Source organism: Protopterus annectens, chromosome 2.part1 (assembly GCF_019279795.1).
Source record: "Protopterus annectens isolate FY-2018-M chromosome 2.part1, PAN1.0, whole genome shotgun sequence".
In the NCBI taxonomy this organism is placed as follows: Eukaryota; Metazoa; Chordata; order Ceratodontiformes; family Protopteridae; genus Protopterus; species Protopterus annectens.
The window spans coordinates 1730351159-1730370678 of record NC_056729.1 but is presented as its reverse complement, the minus strand read 5'-3'; the positions used below and the strand labels follow the sequence as shown (position 1 = coordinate 1730370678).

Genomic DNA, 19520 nt, shown 5'->3' with positions numbered 1-19520 from the left:
GGTGAGTATATGTGTTCGGAGCAGCATGCCCAAATTACTATATTACAGTAAAATCATTTATTCTCTTTTTCTTTCACTTTCCTCATATCAAGCATCATTGTTAGTGAGAGAAAATGGCTACCTTTTATTTATAAAGTATTTATTTAACATTTGTTTACCATGAAAGTCTGACTTGGAACAAGCCAATTTTCAGCAGAGGACCAGGGAGAAATGCTTCAGTCACATGTCTTTGTAACATGAGAGGAAACTGGAGCACCCAGAAAAAACCCACAGAAATGCAGGGAGGACATGCATACTCCATACAGAAGGCACCCCAGCTGAGAATCGAACTGGAGAGCCTCTTGCTGTGAGGTAACAATGTGAACCACTGCACCACTGCACCATATTCTAAGACCTACACAAACATGGGAATGGAGAAAGAAGATTCGGCTGATAGAAATGACTGCAATTAGGATACAAATAATAAGCAAGAGGAGGCTGGAATTTATTGGAGAAAACTGGTAAAAGAACCATGGTATTGGGAGCAAATAATTAGAGGGGGAAATGGGAAGAGGCCAAGAATTTATTTGGACTGCAGGATAGAGATTGCTTTCCATATCCGGGATTGATATCAGACTATAGGCAAAGCAAAAGAAATAGGGGGATTCTAAGTGAAAGACCAGCACTAGTAGAGTTTTTAGTAGAATCTAGAACAAGAACAGAAGTTACTCTTAAAAAAGAAATAAATTAATAGAGTATAACATATTGCATGGTAACTATAAGAATCAATCAGAGGATGTTAGAAAGAATTAGGAAGAGAGACTGGATAAGCAATTCACAAAGAAACAATGTGGTGGGATATATGTATGTCTCCCAAATATGCAACAAAATCTAGAAAATTTAGGCAATTTGCTTGGAAGTGTTTACGTACAGTAGGTATTTTTATACTCCAAGTAGACTCTGAAGAATTTCTCTACAGGTAGACAGCAAATGCTGGAGGTGTGATGGGGAAGAAAGATGTAACTGGGAACATATTTTCTGGAAGTGTAATGAGTCTGCCAACTTTAAAGATCCCCTCCAGACTGCTCTATCAGAGATATTGGGAGAGCAAATGGTTATAACTAAGGAAATCATTTTTTTGAACTATAATACAGAATCAGTTTTGTTGAAAGAAGAAAGTCCTTGCTGAGTCTAATTATAGTGGCTGACAAAAAAGCAGTTACTAGAAAATGGAAATCAAAGTCTAAACCAACTTTACTAAAACTAGTGAATGTAGTAATAGTGGTAAAACAACTGGAATAGGGATCTTTAGAAAGAGGTAGGAGCAAATTACATAGGGAATAAAGGGGGATTGTGGGATCAATAAACGCAGAGGAGGAATGAGGTCTAAAAGAAGGCAGGACATAAATGACCCATGCAATGTTTGACTGAAAATGATTGGGTAGATTGTAAGTGATGTATAAAGTTGGCAACTGGGAGTGTGTCAGTATGTTTTGTGATGCAAAATACTTGCAACTAGGATTGCGTTATGTGGTTTGTTTTCATTTATATAAATGTATGATTGCTTATGTTGCAAGTGACGGTTTAATAAAGATGTTTCTTGTTTTAAAAAAAGAAAAGAAAATAGCTACCATTTTGGGGGGAGGGAAGTGACAGCATCTTGTACATGTAAGCTCACGGTAATCATGTGATCATTGCTGTCAAATAAGTGTTATGACGTGAGGGCAGGGTATGTGCTCACCAACCATAAGAATATCAAAAATGTAGTTGTTTTATTTTTCATTCTTTTATCTGTAAGAAATTAGTGTACAGAAAAGGGCTATCATTTTTGTGGGTTTGCAACATATGATAGCAAAGGGCAGTTATAGTTGCTGTGGTTTGCCGAAGGGGCAATGTATCTCAAAGTGCGAGGTTGCCAGTATTAATTTATTCTGCCCCAACTTCACAGTGAGAGGTGATGTACCTTCTCTAAAAGGGCGCAATACACTAGGATAGTGTTTGCATTTTGTACCCAAACAGGTTATTGATGCCTTCTCTGAAAGGGGCACAATATACCGAGATAGTGTTGGTATTTTGTACACAGACAGGTTATTCACAATACTTTTTTATCATTGCGAGCTACCTTAACGTAAAGGAAATATGGCATTGTACCTAAACCTAACAAAACCCAAAATTTCACAGGGCTTTTGTTGTCCCTGTTTGGCAGTCTATCTAGTTATAACTTTGGACTGTTGGACCATTTCTTACAAAGTGTGGTGAAACTGCTGTTCACTAAATCATCATTACACCAGAGGTGGTAAAAACAAATGCAATTTTTCTACTAGCCAAGGCAAAATTTCTATTGCTGCACACAGAGTCATGTACTTGTATACATTGTGGTTATTATAGTTTTCATAGGATCATAGGTGTGTACTAGGCTAATAGGCTCAGAGCCTTTATAAGCCTAGCCCAAAAAAAATTGGCCAGGCACTGTGCCACCCAATGTTAGTTCACACTGTCCCTATCTAGTAGGGCAACTGGAGTGATCCCTGGGGTAAACATTCTGTTACCCATCCATTCTTCAAGATTTCTCTTGAACTGGGCCAGCGAGGTGCTCTGCTTGACATGAATGGGAAGTGGGTCTATATTAGATGCGCGACCGTTCTGATGTTCGAATCATAGATGGTCGACATCATATGATCGAATGTCGGAAAGGTCGAAGGTGAAAATCAACGGCTTTTCACACGCAGAATGGGAAATTTTCCCTTTCTGCACTGAAGTGCGTTCTTGGTGTTGGTATATTTAAGTAGGGGGGGTGCAGGGGTGCAGAGGGGCTTGCCCCCTGCTCAGAGCAGTAAGGTAAGTTTTTGTTTTTAAATTTTATTATATAGTCAATGTTTTGAACTTTGCTCATATGAGTTCGCTCATGTGAGGTTCGAAGTTTTGAAACTTTGACTATATAATATAGACCCATGGGAAGCTTATTCCAGAGTATGGGCAGTCTTTGGGAGATGAACCTGTCCCTCCAGCATGTTCTGTTATTTCTGGTAATGAGGTTGTGATCTCTGGAGCGTGTAGTGCGGGGGGGGGGATTTCATTAGGTGTAGCATTTCAAGTAGGGCTGGGTCGGACATGGCTTTGTAAGTCAAACAGAGATCACCTCTAAGTAGATGATAAGAGACTGAAAACAGCTAAAGTTTCTTGAGTCTGTCCATGTAGGACATGTGTTTAAGACCTAGGATCCTTTCTGTGAGGTACTTTTGTGGCCTCTCCAACTGTTGTAGGTGTCTGGTCAGGTACATGCCAAACGGGGCATTATATTTGATGACTGGTCTAATGAGGGATGAGTAGAGAGGGATGATGACCTCTTTCTTCCTGGATGCGAAACCTTTGGTTATAAGATGTGCCATGTAGAAGGAGTTTTTGACCACAGTGGCAATGTGGTGGTCAAAGGTGAGGTGGCTGTCGACCTGGGTGCCCAGATCTCTTACGGCCCCTTCAGTGTTCAGTGGGCTCCCATCATAGGTTCATAGGTTCATAGGTTGATACTAGGCTATCTGCCCTAGGGCATTTATAAGCCTAGCCAGAGTGTGTTTGGCTTTTGCCACCCTTTTAGATTAGTTGACTGTGCCTCTGTATAATAGGTCACAGAAGATAGCCCTTTTAAGGTTAGTTTACTGTGCCTCTGTCTAGTAGGGACACAGAAGAGATCCCAGGGGTAAACCTACGATCTCCCATCCACTCATCAAGATTTCTCTTGAAGAGGGTCATTGAGGGGCTCTGCCTAACATGGATTGGGATTTTGTTCCAGAGTGAGGGGAGCCTCTGGGATATGAATCTGTCCCTCCAGCATGTCCTATTTATTTCTGTGCTGAAGTTTAAGTCCCTGGAGCGTGTAGCTCTAAGAGATTTGGATTTCCTGAGGTGGAGCATGTCCATTAATTCTGGTTTGGACATGGCTTTATACGTCAGGCACAGATCACCTCTGAGTAGGCGGTAAGCAACTGAGTAGAGCTGGAGTTTCTTTAGTCTAACTGCGTAGGGCATCTGTTTGAGTCCCTTGATCCTCTTGGTGAGGTACTTTTGGGGTCTTTCCAGTTGCTGCAGGTGTTGGGTAAGGTACATCCCAAATGGGGCATTGTATTCAATTATGGGTCTGATGAGTGATGAGTAGAGGGGCACAATGACCTCTCTTGATCTAGATGTGAACCCTTTCGTGATAAGGTGGGCTATAAAGAAGGTCTTTCTAACCACTTTGGCAATGTGATTGTCAAAGGAGAGATTGCTATCTACTTGGGTTCCCAAATCCCTAATTACTTCTTCCGTACTTAATGGATTACTACCTCTGTGGTAATTTGTGGGCACTTTGTTTTTCCCAAAGGGGATGACTATGCACTTTTTGGCATTTAGCTTTAGGCCATGGCTCTGGCACCAGTTATCCATCTCTGTGAGACCCTTTTGGTGGATGCTTGTGTCAGTCGGCGAGTCGATTATGGCACCCAGTTTGCAGTCATCTGCAAACTTGGTCATCCATAGTCCTCCCATGTTAGCCTGTACCTCAGAGAAATATACCAAACAAGAGAGGTCCCAGGACTGAGCCTTGTGGGATGCCACTTGTAACTGGTTTAGAGTCTGACATGGCACCTGCAATTCTGACCATGTGGGTTCTATCCCTGAGCCAGTTTTCAACCCATCTTGTGACATAGGGGTTGATATTTAAGCTGGTGAACTTATTTATGATGCCTGAGTGGGGTATTGTGTCGAAGGCTTTTGCGAGGTCCAGGTAGGCTGTGTGGACTACCTTCCCTTCATCTATGTCCTTGGTGACTGTTTCAAAGAAGTCGACCAGGTTCAAGAGACAAGATCTGCCCTTAACAAAGCCGCATTGGGTAGGATCCAGTGTCTGGAGGTTCCCAATGTCTTTGTTTATGAGTTCCATGATGATATGCTCCATAGCTTTGCAAACCAGGCTAGTCAGGCTTATAGGGCGATAGTTTCCAGGGTCCATTGTAGCACCACCTTTGTGGAGTGGGACCACTGTTGCTGTACACCATTCCTTGGGTACATATCCTGTAGTAAGGCTGAGATTGAACAGTGACTTTATGTGAGGGTTCAGTTCTTCTTGGGGCTTGTGTAGGACACAACCCGGGACACCATCCGGTCCCACTGATGCTGTGTTTTTTGCTTTGGAGAGGGCAGCTCTCACCTGTGCATCTGTGATGTCAGGGAGGCTACACTCTGTTGGGATAGACATTTGCTCTTTTGGGGGGAAGGGGGGGTTTGCACTGAACCTGTCTGCCAGGATGTTGGCAATGTCTGTGGTTTCAGTGTATTTTTTGTCATTTTGCACTAACTCAGAGCATATCTGGGAGTTGCCACCCAATTTTCCTGACATAACTAAAGAAGGCCTTGTGATTATCTTTAGCGTCTTGTGCAATTTTTCTTTCAAAGCTGGCCTTAGATGATTTTATGAGGGATCGTAGTTTCTTGCTAGTACTGATCAGAGATGCCTTCCCTTTTTGGGATTTTGCTCTATCATGTAGTAGCTTCCTCCTTCTATTGTATAGCTTATTTATGGCTGGGGTCCACCAGACAGGTCTCCTGCCTTTGGAGGAGTGAGTCTTGGTTTTATTTGGGATAGCACAATCCATGCATTCCTGTAGGTGTCCATAGAATGTGTTTGCAAAGGATTCTGCAGTTTGGGCCATATTTTCCACTGGCCCAGGGGCTTTGAAGGATTCCACCTCGGTTTTGAGAAGTGTGAAGTTTGCTTTTGAGAAGTTCTTCACCGTGGTTTCCTTGGCTGGGGGTGGGGATGGAATATGGATGTCCAGTGAGATTAATTTATGGTCAGATCTTACCAATGAGGGGTATACCTCTGGTATGGAACATAGAGTCCCCATGTTGGTGATGATCAGGTCCAATATGTTTTCCCCTCTTCTGGGAGTGGTGACCAGTTGTTCCATAGCATTTGAGTTTATAAATTCTAGGAACCGTTGGGCGAGGGTGTTGGGGCTTGAGTAGTGCTCCCAGTCTATGTTTGGGTAGTTGAAGTCACCCAATATGATGGTGTTTGGAGAGACCTTCATATTCTCCAGTGTTCTCAGGAAAGCTGAGTGGGGTTCCCAAGTTTGGGAGGGTGGTCTGTAGCAGGCTACAAACTGAAAGGCAGTTTTGCCCACTGTTAGTTGCACATGGATGGTCTCCGATGCTTCGTGCAGTGCCACTAACCTGGAGGTGTGGGTATCTTTGATGAATATGGATACTCCCCCTCCTTTTGTGGTTCAGTCCGAGTTTTGGTGCCTAAAAGCATGGTATGAGGTATAACCTGGTAGTGCTGGGGTGCCCTCGGGAGCCTTGAATCAGGTTTCTGTTACTGCACAGATATCAATATTCTCCATACTGAGGAGAGCCTCGAGTGTGTGCATCTTGAGGTTTAGACTTCTGGCGTTGAGCAGCATTACAGTTAGTTTCTTTTTCCTTGTGTTGTCTATGGAAATGGGTTTGTCTTTTGAGCCTTGCCTAAAAAAGGCACTATGGGGGTGGCAAGAGCCTTAGCCAATATTCGAAAGCCCAGGGGTGACAGCTGCAAGCTGTCCCTAGTGAAGCAACGTGGCTTGTCGAGCATGTCATCCCAGGCTGACAGACACTGGATCCCCTTTGAATGATACCAATACTTTAGCTAATTGTTAAAATTGATCATTTTGTCTTTATACTGTGGCATGATTCTTGGTGAGGGTAAGATGCTACTCAAGGTCAGGGTCATACCAGCCTGGGCTACATGATCAGAGAGCTCCTCTATGTCTCTTTTCATGTAGTCCAGGGAGGTACGTCTCAGGTCATTCACACCAGCATGGACAATGATGGAGTCATATTTGTACTTGCTTTGGAGTGACCTGAGTGCTTGTGTTATATGGCGGATCCTGGCACCCAACAGGCAGCTTACAGTGACCTTCTCCTTGTTCAATGTGGTAATTTGTGGGAACTGAGTTTTTTCCAAAGGGGATGATAACGCAGTTTTGGCGTTAAGCTTCAGGCCATTGTTACGATACCAGTCATTGGTCTCAGACAGGTCCTTTTGTAGGATGTCTGCATCACTTGGGGAGTTGATAATAACTCCTAGCTTGCAGTCAACAGTACACTTGGTTAGCCAAAGTCGTTCTGTTTTGGCCTGGACTTCTGAGAAGTAGATGCCAAACAGGAGAGGGCCCAGGACCGAGCCCTGTGGGACTCCACTCATGACTAGTCAACAGTGTGACCTGGAATCCGCAACTTTCACTCTGTGGGTCCTGTCCATGAGCCAATTTGCAACCCACCTAGTGATGTAAGAATTGCTGCCTAGTTTGGTGAGTTTATCAATGATACCTGAGTGAGGAATGGTATCAAAGGCCTTGGCCAGGTCGAGGTAGGCTGTATGCACTGCCTTACCCTCATCCACAGCCTTGGTGATTGCCTTGAAGAAGTCAACTAGGTTCTGCAGGCAGGATCTCCCCTTGACCAAGCCAAACTGTGTGGGGTCAAGAGTTTAGAGATTGCCTATATCTTTGTTAAGCAGGTCCATGATGATGCACTCCATAGCTTTGCATACCAGACTCATCAGGCTAATGGGGTGATAGTTCCCAGGGTCTCTAGTTGCTCCCCCTTTACGGATTGGGATGACTGTAGCAGTGCATTATTCATTATGGACATAGCCTGAGGTAAGGCTGTGATTGAACAGGGCACACAGATGTAGTGCCAGTTCATTTTGTAGCTCATGTAGGATGCACTCAGGGATATTATCAGGTCCCATGGATGCTGTATTATTGGCTTTGGACAATGCAGCTTTTACCTGTGTCACAGAAATTGTGGGTACCAAGCTTTCTTCTGGTATTGTGATAGGGTCCTGTGGGGAGGGGTAAAGTTGGGACTGAATCTGTTGGCCAGTATGTTGGCTATATCTGTTGGTTCAGTATAGGAGGTACCATTGTGAAATAACTCCGAGCAAATCTGGGTATTGCCTTTGAGGTTTTGATATAGCTATAGAAGGCCTTGTGGTTGTTTTTGGTGTCAGCTGCAATTCTGCCTTCATAGCTGGCTTTAGAGGATTTGATAAGGGATCTCAGCTTTTTGTTGAGACTGATAAGGGAGGTTTTCCAATCTTGTGACTTCATTTTTTTTCTGCAACAGTTTCTTCCTTCTATTGTAGAGTTTATTGATGGTTGGGGACCACCAGATTGATTTCCTTTCTTTGGAACAGCACGTCTTAGTTCTATTTGGTATGGCAAGGTCCATGCATTTCTGTACATGCTTGTTCAGTGCATTGGTGTATAATTCGGCAGTCATGTAGCTATTTTCCATTGGCATGGATGCCAAAAAGTTAGCCACCACTGTTTTTAGGACCCAAAAGTTGGCTTTAGAGAAGTTTTTCAGGGTGGTCACATTAGCGGGGATTGTAGATGAGATAGAGATTTCCATGGTGATCAGGTTGTGGTTGAATTTAACCAGGAAGGAATCGACTATAGGTGTGGAGCAATGGTCTCCCATGTTGGTGATAACCAGGTCGAGGATGTTGCTTCCTCTAGTGGGGGTCAGAATGACCTGGTCCAGGGCATTGGAACTGATAAATTCCAGAAAGCTTTGGGCTTGTACATTGTTACTTGAATAGTTTTCCCAGTTGATGGAAGGGTAGTTGAAGTCACCCAGTATGAGAGTATTGTGTTGGACCTTGATAGATTCCAGGGTGCTTAGGAACTTGGCCTGAGAGTCTAGAGACATGTTTGGGGTTCTGTAGCAGGCTATGACTTGCATCGCAGTCTTACCCAGTGTTAGTTGTACCTGAGGTATCTCGGATGCATTATGTGGGGCTACCAGTCTAGAAGATTGCCTATCCTTTAAGAATATGTAGACACCACCGTCTTTGGAGCTTCCGGCTGTATTCTGTGGCCGAAAGGTATGGAATAAGTTGTAGCCTGGGAGCACAGGGGTACTTTCCTCCTCTTTAAACCAGGTCTCCATTACAGCACAGATGTTGGCATTCTCCATTTTGAGGAGTGCTTCGAGTGAGCGCGTCTTGAGATCTAGATTCTAGTGAGCAGCATGACCCTCAGATTGCATTTGTTTGTAGCTGTTACGGTGGAAATTTGGTCTTTGGAACATCGCCTAAAAAAGGCACTATAGGGGTGTCAAGAGCCTTAGCCAGTACCCAGAATCCCAGGGGTGACAGATGCAGGCCGTCTTTGGCAACGCATTGAGGTCTGTTGATCATGCCGTCCCAGGTAGACAGATACTGGATCACCTTAGAATGACACCAGAAACTCAGCCAATTGTTGGTCAGTCATTTTCTGCTTGTACTGTGGTATCATTCTGGGTGATGGTAGAATACTGCTCAGGGCTAGGGTCATACCTGCCTGGGCCACATAATCCAAGAGTTCCTTCACATCGCTTTTCATGTAGTCCAGGGAGGTACATCTCAGATCATTCACACCCACATGGACAATGACTGAGTCATATTTGTACTTGTTATGGAGTTACCTGGGTGCATGTGTTATGTGGCGGATCGTGGCACCCGATAGACAGCTGACTGTTACCTTTTCCTTGTTCAGCCTAGTGAGTGGGACATCAGTGTGGCTCACAATTGAGTCTCCTATGATTAGTACATTGGGCAAAGTGTTTTGCCGTAAGGGCTTAGGTTGAGGGGCACACTGTGGTGGTTAGCTATGTGTTCTGAGGTTGGAGTTGTGTTGTGGTGGTCGAGTGCATTTCTGTCTTAGGGGTCTCTGTTGTTTGGGTAAATTTTTATTGAAAGCCTCCGTACATGTGGGTGTATGGTTTGTGTTTCTATGTGTGGGTTTTGATGGTTGGTGTTTTGGAGGGCTGTGTGTTCTATGTAGTGAGTTACAGGTGTTGACCTTCTCCTATTGACCAGCTAGTCCAGTCTTGGTTGGAGTGTGCACTGTTTTCAGTTTGGTGATATAAATGCATGTCTGACATTATTCGTTACCAGCAGCCATGTAGTTTAGGATGTTAGGAAGTGTGATCATCACAGTACTAGCATTTATTCATTTGAGTCAGTGCTGACAGTGTAAATTTTTGTTTGGCTGACACTGTTTTTATTATGTTTAATTAATCTCCTCCAGATGTTCAGGTTCAGTTATTTTTAACCTTTAACCTATAGCTACTACCTTGATTGTCTGCTCTGGCTTGGCTCTTATTAGGCTCTAAGAGTCAAGCCAGACCCTTGGCTTGGCTATTCTTGGGGGGGGGGGGCATAGCATAATGGTTAAGGTCTTTTCCTTACAGATACAAGGTACAGGATTTGAGTCTGACCTATGGTTACTGGCCAAGTGTGTAATGGTCTGCATATATCCCAGTATTTACCTATGAAAATGTTTGTTTGTTTAACAAATTCTTGTTGGTTCACCCATAGCCTTGTAATAAGAAAATGAACCATTCCACATACAGATCTGGCTTTCAAAAGAAACTAAGACTATCATGAAAGAAAGAGACAGTGTCTGGAAAGCCTGGATCAAAACTAAACAAACTCATCTTCTCAAATACAGACAACTACGTAATCTTGCCAAAAAATTATATATTGTATTATAGAAAAAAATCATTTTATAGCTCAGGCCAGCATAAACATAAATCTAACCCCCGTAAATTCTGGTCAATACTCAGTAGCATCCTTTACCCAGGCACTCCCTCTAACCGATCCCCCTACCCAAACTCAACTCCGGAGCATCAGATACCCAACTTAATTCCCACTTCATGTCCTCCATCCAAAACCTCCTACCCTCTCAACCTAACTCCTACTCCTTACCACACCCAACACCCACCCCCAATAGCACTTTTTTCTCCTTCCAGCCACTTCCTACTTCTTGCATCAAATCTCTACTGCTCAAACATAAACCCTGCTCTCTCTCTACTGATAAATTACCTCCCTCCTTCCTCAAACTTGCAGCTGACTCTATTGCCTATCCAGTGACTATATTAATTAATAGATCTATGCTAGAATCTACTATTCCTACTCTTTGGAAATCGTTCTACACTACCCCTCTCCATAAAGGAGGCAACTCCACTGACCCTTCCAACTATCGACCTATTGCCATACTATCCCCCCTATTTAAGATACTAGAAAAATGTATCCATACACAGCTTCTAAACCACCTTCTCAATCACAAATACTCACCCCTACTCAACATGGTTTCCATCCCTATCACAGCACTTCTACTGCTCTACTCTCCTTCACCCACACCATTGCAGAATCCCTGGACAATAATAAACCTACCTCCTGTCTCTTTCTAGACCTCTCCAAAGCTTTTGATACAGTATCCCATCCTTTACTTCTATCTAAACTCACAAACTTTCACCTGTCCTCCTCCACTCTCAGCTGGTTCGCTAGCTCTCTATCTGGACGCCAACAATCAGTCAAATGGCTCTCCTCCTATTCTCCTTTCCTGCCTGTCTCGACTGGGGTTCCACAAGGTTCCATCTTAGGCCCCCTTTTATTCAACATCTTCACCAATGACCTCGTCACCTCTTGCAATCAGTCATCTCTCATACAATACTCTGATAATTCCACTATTATTTGTACAGCTGACAACATCTCTGACCTGCACACTCTAACTCAAAAAGCTCTACTTTCCACCGAACAATGGCTTTCAAAAAACTTACTAATTCTCAATCCCAAAAAAAACAAACTCTTGCTCTTCCTCCCCCGTTCTCTTGCTTGACATAGATCATCATTTGTCATTAAGTGTTGTAATAATACAGCCATCCAACCTGACACTCACACTAAACTCTTAGGGGTCATCATTGACGATGAACTAAAATTCAATCAACATATACAGCAATGCATAAAGAAAACCCATCAGAAACTAGGTCTCCTTTATCGCAACAGAAAATACCTCACTCCTGAGGCTAGACTCACCCTTGGACAAGCACTTCTCCTCCCCTCTCTCCTCTATGCCGCCCCAGTTCTCACAAATATTCAAACTACTACCCTGAACAAACTTCAACAAACCTACCACAAAATAGCCAGATTCATTACCAACTCCCCACACAACACGCACCACTGTAGTGTATTGCCTTAAAGTCTCTACAATAGCTGAAGCTCCCACAATTACTACATCTCTACCAATTTCACATGCTGCACTCTATGCTCTTTAAACCCTCCTACTGTCCATCTCTATCTCTCCTTGTTTCTATCTACTCCCCTTCTCGATCTCTCCGCACCTCAAATCAGCAATTGCTCGATATCTACCACCCTAATAGGTCTGAAGATAAGCAACTCTACAAACACTCTGTGGCCCAAGCTTGGAATAAACTTCCCCTGGATATACGTTCTATCTCTCACACTCCACTATTTAAAAAAAAACTGAAGACACATTTATTCAACTCCAGAACCTGTCCCTGCTATGGCCCTAATTAGCTCTCCCCTCCCCCACAGTCACATCACTCTCAGTAGATCCTACAGACACTCTTGACTCTCCCCCATTGTTCAGCAACAAAGAATTTAATTTTGAAAAAAAAAATTTTAATTTATTTTCTCTTTTTAATTATAATCTTCACGTGTAGTTATTTACTTCTATTGCTTACTATTATTGTTTGTAATACTTGTTGTTTTTTTTGTACTGTAATTATATATTGTATTTTCTGAAGCTTTTCTCCTCAGGTCTCCACTGAAAATGGGACAAAATCCCAGTTGGACTAACCCGGTTAACAAATGTCAATAAATAAATAATAAATAAAATCTGTAATATGAGAATATAACCACTCTTAAAGGATTACTCCTCCTGGTTTGAAAATAATTATTATTTCAAAGGGACTGGTGTTCTTATATCAATGCTGACACCCTAGTGACCAGAATCTAGGTGGGACGTCATAATACTACTGTGTGTGCTCACTGGTCATCTTCCACTTTTTAGGGCACTACAGGTGAATTCTTTTTTTTTTTTTTTGGCTTTTTTTCTTCACAAATGTAATATGTCTTTGTTTCTGGCTTATGGTGCTTCTTAAAATAAAGGGTTCCATTTTGGGCAGGGGTACACATGGCATTTATACCATGCATATACTATGAGTGGGATACCTGGTCACTGGTCAGGTCATATAGATTGTGTTTTAAGTAATGTGTTCCAAACTACAAACAGCAAAGACCAAGACACAAATGAAGTCAGAAGGAAAGTAAAACATGATACAGTGAAAAGAGAGGAGATTCTCAACATGAAATATGGACATAGCTGGAGAAAATAGAAGGAACAGACAATCAGAAAGAAACAGATGGCATTATATCCTGCACTATCCTACATATATTTAATGTTCATCTGTAATCCTAACTTCAGTCTGTCAGCTGATGCCCCAGAGATTCTTTCTGTTACACTCATGAAGCTAAAAATAAAAGAAAATCTGTACATAAATCCATCATTCAGCAAGGTATGCAAAAACAATTAGACAGCTTTTAAGCCATATGGTTCTCATAAACCTTTCCTTTCCTTTCATCCCATTGAATTTGCTGAAGAACACATTTTTTAAAACATCAGCAGTTGTCACACACTGAACATTGAATATTTAATTTAAGAAGGTTTAAGAAGGATTCCATCGAGTGAAGCCATACAGGAGTGCTGACCAGAAAAAGATCTCTGAACAATTTCACACAACCACAATGTAGCTTTAAAACAACTTTTGTCACTTTGTCTTATGTCATCCCTGTTTTCCCTCAGGTTGGATTACAATAATGCTTGTGTGAACTCAGTATGTTATTTTAGCTAAGAAAAATGAATTGTGGGCTCACTGGCTAACTAATACATATCAGCTGATTAAATATTAGATCATCTCCTTATAACATGCTGGAATAAACAGCTAGAACTCTCATTTCATAGATCACCCACTCCTTCTATTTTGCCATGAGAGAAAAGTCCTTCAGTAAAATCATATCTGCTAGCTAGAACCATTTACAAGATTTTAGAAAGACCACACTGACTATAAGGAATTCAGAATCTGCCTAAAGGCATATCTCAAAAATGGAACTGTTTCATGGGTGGAAGGTAAACATCCGTGTTGCATATTCTTTTACGCTTAAATCCTGAGTGCTCTGAACACTACATTCGGGGACTGATGCTCACTTTAGCCCTGTCTCTCTACATCTCCTTTACATATATTGCCTTTCCAGGTTACTGCTTCGATCTCGGCTGTACCTCATCTACCACTTCGTATTACAGTACAGAGAATGTTCGTAGTAGATGTTTATAGCTGACTATAATATTCTCTTCATCGGCCTTCAGGATTCTGTTCTTTACGTAATAGTGTTTTATAGTAGTAGAAAGAAATGATGTATACGTCCTCTACCAATGTTGGTATGATTTGGAATCTGTATGTTCTGACGAATAAAATTTGTTATGACATGCTTATATGTTGCACTCCAACTGCCCTTGTTGGTCAGGACAAGGATAAACCAGCTCACTTCATAGTCAACAAATACAATTTAATAAAATAACACTTAGACATGTCCTGTGCATTATTCAGACTTTATTTTACACACCTTCACATTTTTAGTGTAGCTTTTTGCAAAGGATGCTGCTTTAGTGTTTATAGTAATATTTAGGAGGTGATTACAATATTTGTTTATTTGATTTATAACTACACTTTTGTATTATTATACAATGGACAGTAAGAGGTGATTCCTGTGGTCCTTAGGAGCTACTGACCATAATATTCGATATCTATTTATTTATTGTTGCCTGGGTTAGTCTCAGTATGCCTTTGGCCTGTTATCAGGAGAGACCTGTGATGTCATTTATATTGATAAGTGCCATTGGATTTTTAACATCCACATGAATTGCTACCAACTTAGGCAGAAGGGACCTTTATTTAATATTCCAGTTGAGGGACAGGCCGTCAGGGTTGCTGCAGTACTCCCAGCAGGCAGAGGTTTATTGATAGTAAGGGAAAATGAAACCAAGCACCCTGCATGGGGAATAGAACCCACCATCTTCCAATCTTTCCCATATCAAAGGTATCTGTGATACCTCCTACACCATAAACATGAACATAGACACACCAATACCTATAACGTGACTTTCATAAGTCTCATGTTGAAACAGTCCATAATACCCATGTATCTCCACACAGAAAGATGTTGGTCACACTATTGTCTTTCTCTTGATACCTAGGAAGTAAATTCCATGAATCCAAGGGAGGTATGGCTATGATACTGGCATGCACGCAATAGGTCATTCAGCATAACCACAGTGGAGCTAATCAGAAAAGAGCTGTGCTAGATGATTGGAGGAGACAGCTACAAGTTATTATCTTACTTTACCGTGAAATATATTGTGTCATAAATACTAAAATGAATGACAGCTAGAGACAGGTTCTACTACTGTGGTATTGGAAACTCTAGGGGAAAATAGGCCTATCAAGGTAGTCATAGTGGATCTATTTGAAAAGATCAGCAGGTCAAAAACCCACTCCATCAAGACCACAACATCAAATGTTGTATATGTCAAAAGCCAGTTTGACTGAAGTTCAACTCATTGAATACCATACTTTGCCAGCAGCTCAGACATCCATACGTGCTACTACTTGAATACACTTTGCTCACTAGATAAATATATATATGTACACAGTAACATCTTGGCTGCTGGCGGACTATGGTATTCAACGAGTTGAACTTCCATCAAGTTGGCTTTCGACAAATACAGTATTTGACGTTGTGGTCTCGATGGAGTGGATTTCAACATTCTGGCTGTGACCGTTCAATTATTTCAAACAGATCTGACCTCAGACCCTTGCTGTAGTGTTAAATATTGGAAAGCACATCCTGTGATGCTGGTAACATTAAATTTACAGCTATAGTATACTGTTTATTAAAAACAGGAAGAATAGTCAGCCATCCAGAAGCCTTTTCCCTAAATCCTGGATGTATATGAAACAATAAAATCAGATCCACTGTATGAATATGCTTAAGCTTAAACATTTTACAAACAAACGGAAATACAAGAGGTAAATTAACTTCATTGTGTTACCACCACAGCACATCACAATGATGTTTTCTGTATCAATCATTTTCTGAAATAGAATATTTATAGTCAGCACAAAAGCATCTACCTTCAGCATTCAATTCTTTTGTTAGCACTCAGTGTCCTTAATATCTGCCCATTGTAGGCAAAAACATTCCTAAGTACTATAATGGCTTATGAAGCCTGTCTGTACTGCTCTACCTGGAAAAAGTATACCAAATAAAATCAGTTTAATTAATGCACTTAGCTCACATTGCATAACATAAAGTGCTTAGAAATAAAAAAAAATGTTCATATTACTAAAATAAATACAAGTGTTGGCTGAAAGTAGACAAAGCCCGTGAAATAAATATATCTTAAGCCAACAAAATAAATATGTCTTAAGAGATCTCCTAAAGCTGCCAGTGGTCTGAATTCCATAGCTAGCAAGGCAGTAAATTCCATAGGAGCAGCAGGGTTTAATACAAAAAAACATAAAAGCCAAATGACTTCAGTTGCATTCTGAAAAATATTAACGGCCCTCTGACAGAGCTGAGCAAAGTGACCATAGCAACTGGTATAGAATTAACCCCCCCCCCCAAAGACAGGCTGGGCCTAGGTCATAAATGAGTGCAGACCCAGCAGCACAGACGTGATGTCATCATGATGGGTGATATCTGCCAATAACCTGGCTAGAGAATCCTGAACCTGATAAATATTAATGCTAGGCATCCCCATGCAAACAGCACTATAATAACCCAAGCACAAGGAGGCAGAAGGGTCTTCTGCTCACTATGCCAGGGTCTTCTGCTGGAATTAGGTGCTTCTGTTCAAGATCCTGCTCAGGTAAACAACAGCTATCAACCTGGACACTGACTGAAAGCTGAGCGTTTGTGTGTCTTCACTTTTGATGTCCTACACCTGCCTTCACCAGTATTTGCTTATGCACAGCCATAATCCTTCCTAAATGACTTCAGAGACGATCTTCTAGTTTTGCAGGGTGCAGGTAAGAGGCAACTATTTGTATTCTGAAAGGCAACTGTGAAATGCTTTAAATGTTAGGCTACAATAACACCATGGTTTTATGCCTCCCCATCCTGACTGGTAAGCACACTCCTCGGCAGGCATAGGTCCTTCTGTTTATCCCCCAGTGCCAAAACATGCCCATGGCTGAAATGTATTTACACATAATTATTTTGGCTGTGGCATGACAAAAGCCACCACCTTCCATCCATGTCAAAGATGAGCTGACATCATCCGCCTATTCTGCAACTTCTTTAGTTCCTTATAATTCAAGTGTGGATTACTGGGCATAGCAGGCGAGACCACAGGATAGTTCATAGTTCATAGTTTAGTACTAAGATAACTGCCCTTGCAAGCCATTTTAAGCTTAGCCAATTATCCCTTGTGAGACTCAAACCCTGCACCCTTTGTCTGTAAGACGAACACCTTAGCCATTAAGCCACCCTCCCAAGGATCATAGGATAATAGGACATTACTAGGCTATCGACCCCGAGGTTATTTTAAGCCTAGTCATTTCATGCCAATATAATATCATAGAAATGTTAGTCAATACCCAAGATTGCATTTAGTGATGATTTCCCATGTCCAGGAGTGTTGTGGTCACTATCCCCGGTAAGAATTTACAGTGCCCCATCTATTCATCCAGGTGGATGGAGAAATAATACTTAAAGAGAAAGTCTGGCTCCACAAACAATGTTGTATATAGAAGACTGACTCCTTAATCTTCTACTTGTCAACCTCCCACACAAGCTCTTCGCTTATTTAGCAGTAGTCATGTGACATTCCTTGGCCAAAAAGTAATTTGCTCCTGCCATGTTTTAGTCAATCTTAATATGTCCCTCTCCTGCTCATCATTTGCCTGGCATCACACCCCAGATGTACTCTTTGATTTGTGATCCATTCAGCAGCTCCAGACAGCTGTTTTGGATGGAGTCTGACCACCTAACCAACCAGGAAATTGCCATAAAACACAACTCTAATGCCTGGCTCCAGAGCTGGGTCCTAGTATCTTTGTTCCAGGCAAGGTTCTCTGATTTTTGAAATGAACCAACACTGTTGTCAAATTCTGGATCATTCTTTATCTGACCTCTCCTGTTAGACAACCTGTAGAGTGTCATCCTTCCATGGGGGGGGGGGGGGGGGTAGCTCCAGACCTCATAGTAGTAAGAATCATCAGACAACACCTATCCTCTCATCATGGGAGTGTTATCCTTCCATGGGGGGTGTAGCTCCAGACCATGTAGGAGTAAGAATCATCAGATCACACATATCTTCTCACCATGGGAGTGTCATCCTTCCATGGGGGGGGAGGGGTAGCTCCAGACCATGTAGGAGTAAAGAATCATCAGATCACACCTATCCTCTCACCATGGGAGTGTCATCCTTCCATGGGGGGGGGGGCTCCAGACCATGTAGGAGTAAGAATCATCAGATCACACATATCTTCTCACCATGGCAAGTTCTTAATCTCAAGGTGAGTTTGCATTAATGAACTATATAATTTTTGCAGACAATGCAGCCTTTCTTTCCTGTGTGTGTGTGTGTGTGTGTGTGTGTGTGTGTGTGTGTGTGTGTGTGTGTGTGTGTGTGTGTGTGTGTGTGTGTGTCTGTGTGTGTGTGTGTGTGTGTGTGTGTGTGTGTGTGTGTGTGTGTGTGTGTGTGTGTGTGTGTGTGTGTGTGTGTGTGTGTGTGTGTGTGTGTGTGTGTGTGTGTGTGTGTGTGTGTGTGTGTGTGTGTGTGTGTGTGTGTGTGTGTGTGTGTGTGTGTGTGTGTGTGTGTGTGTGTGTGTGTGTGTGTGTGTGTGTGCATGTGTCTGCCTGTGTGTGTGTGTGTGTGTGTGTGTGTGTGTGTGTGTGTGTGTGTGTGTGTCTGTGTGTGTGTGTCTGTGTGTGTGTGTGTGTGTGTGTGTGTGTGTGTGTGTGTGTGTGTGTGTGTGTGTGTGTGTGTGTGTGTGTGTGTGTGTGTGTGTGTGTGTGTGTGTGTGTGTGTGTGTGTGTGTGTGTGTGTGTGTGTGTGTGTGTGTGTGTGTGTGTGTGTGTGTGTGTGTGTGTGTGTGTGTGTGTGTGTGTGTGTGTGTGTGTGTGTGTGTGTGTGTGTGTGTGTGTGTGTGTGTGTGCGTGTGTCTGTGTGTGTGTGTGTGTGTGTGTGTGTGTGTGTGTGTGTGTGTGTGTGTGTGTGTGCGTGTGTGTGTGTGTGTGTGTGTGTGTGTGTGTGTGTGTGTGTGCGTGTGTGTGTGTGTGTGTGTGTGTGTGTGTGTGTGTGTGTGTGTGTGTGTGTGTGTGTGTGTGTGTGTGTGTGTGTGTGTGTGTGTGTGTGTGTGTGTGTGTGTGTGTGTGTGCGTGTGTGTGTGTGTGTGTGTGTGTGTGTGTGTGTGTGTGTGTGTGTGTGTGTGTGTGTGTGTGTACCTTTTATATATATATATATATATATATATATATATATATATATATATATATATATATATATATATATATCAGCATCACCTCCATTCTGCGTATGTTTTATTGCTGTTTTTCTCTTCCTCCTTTTGAGGAGTCCTCCTACGGATTACCATGGCCTAAGTACATA

At 42.2% G+C, this 19520-nt stretch overlaps 1 protein-coding gene across 1 annotated transcript in view; it reads right to left on the bottom strand.

The window, feature by feature from the left end:
* Positions 1-19520, bottom strand: part of MXRA8 (matrix remodeling associated 8) — a 574547-nt gene that overhangs the window by 155514 nt on the left and 399513 nt on the right. The window lies entirely within an intron of this gene.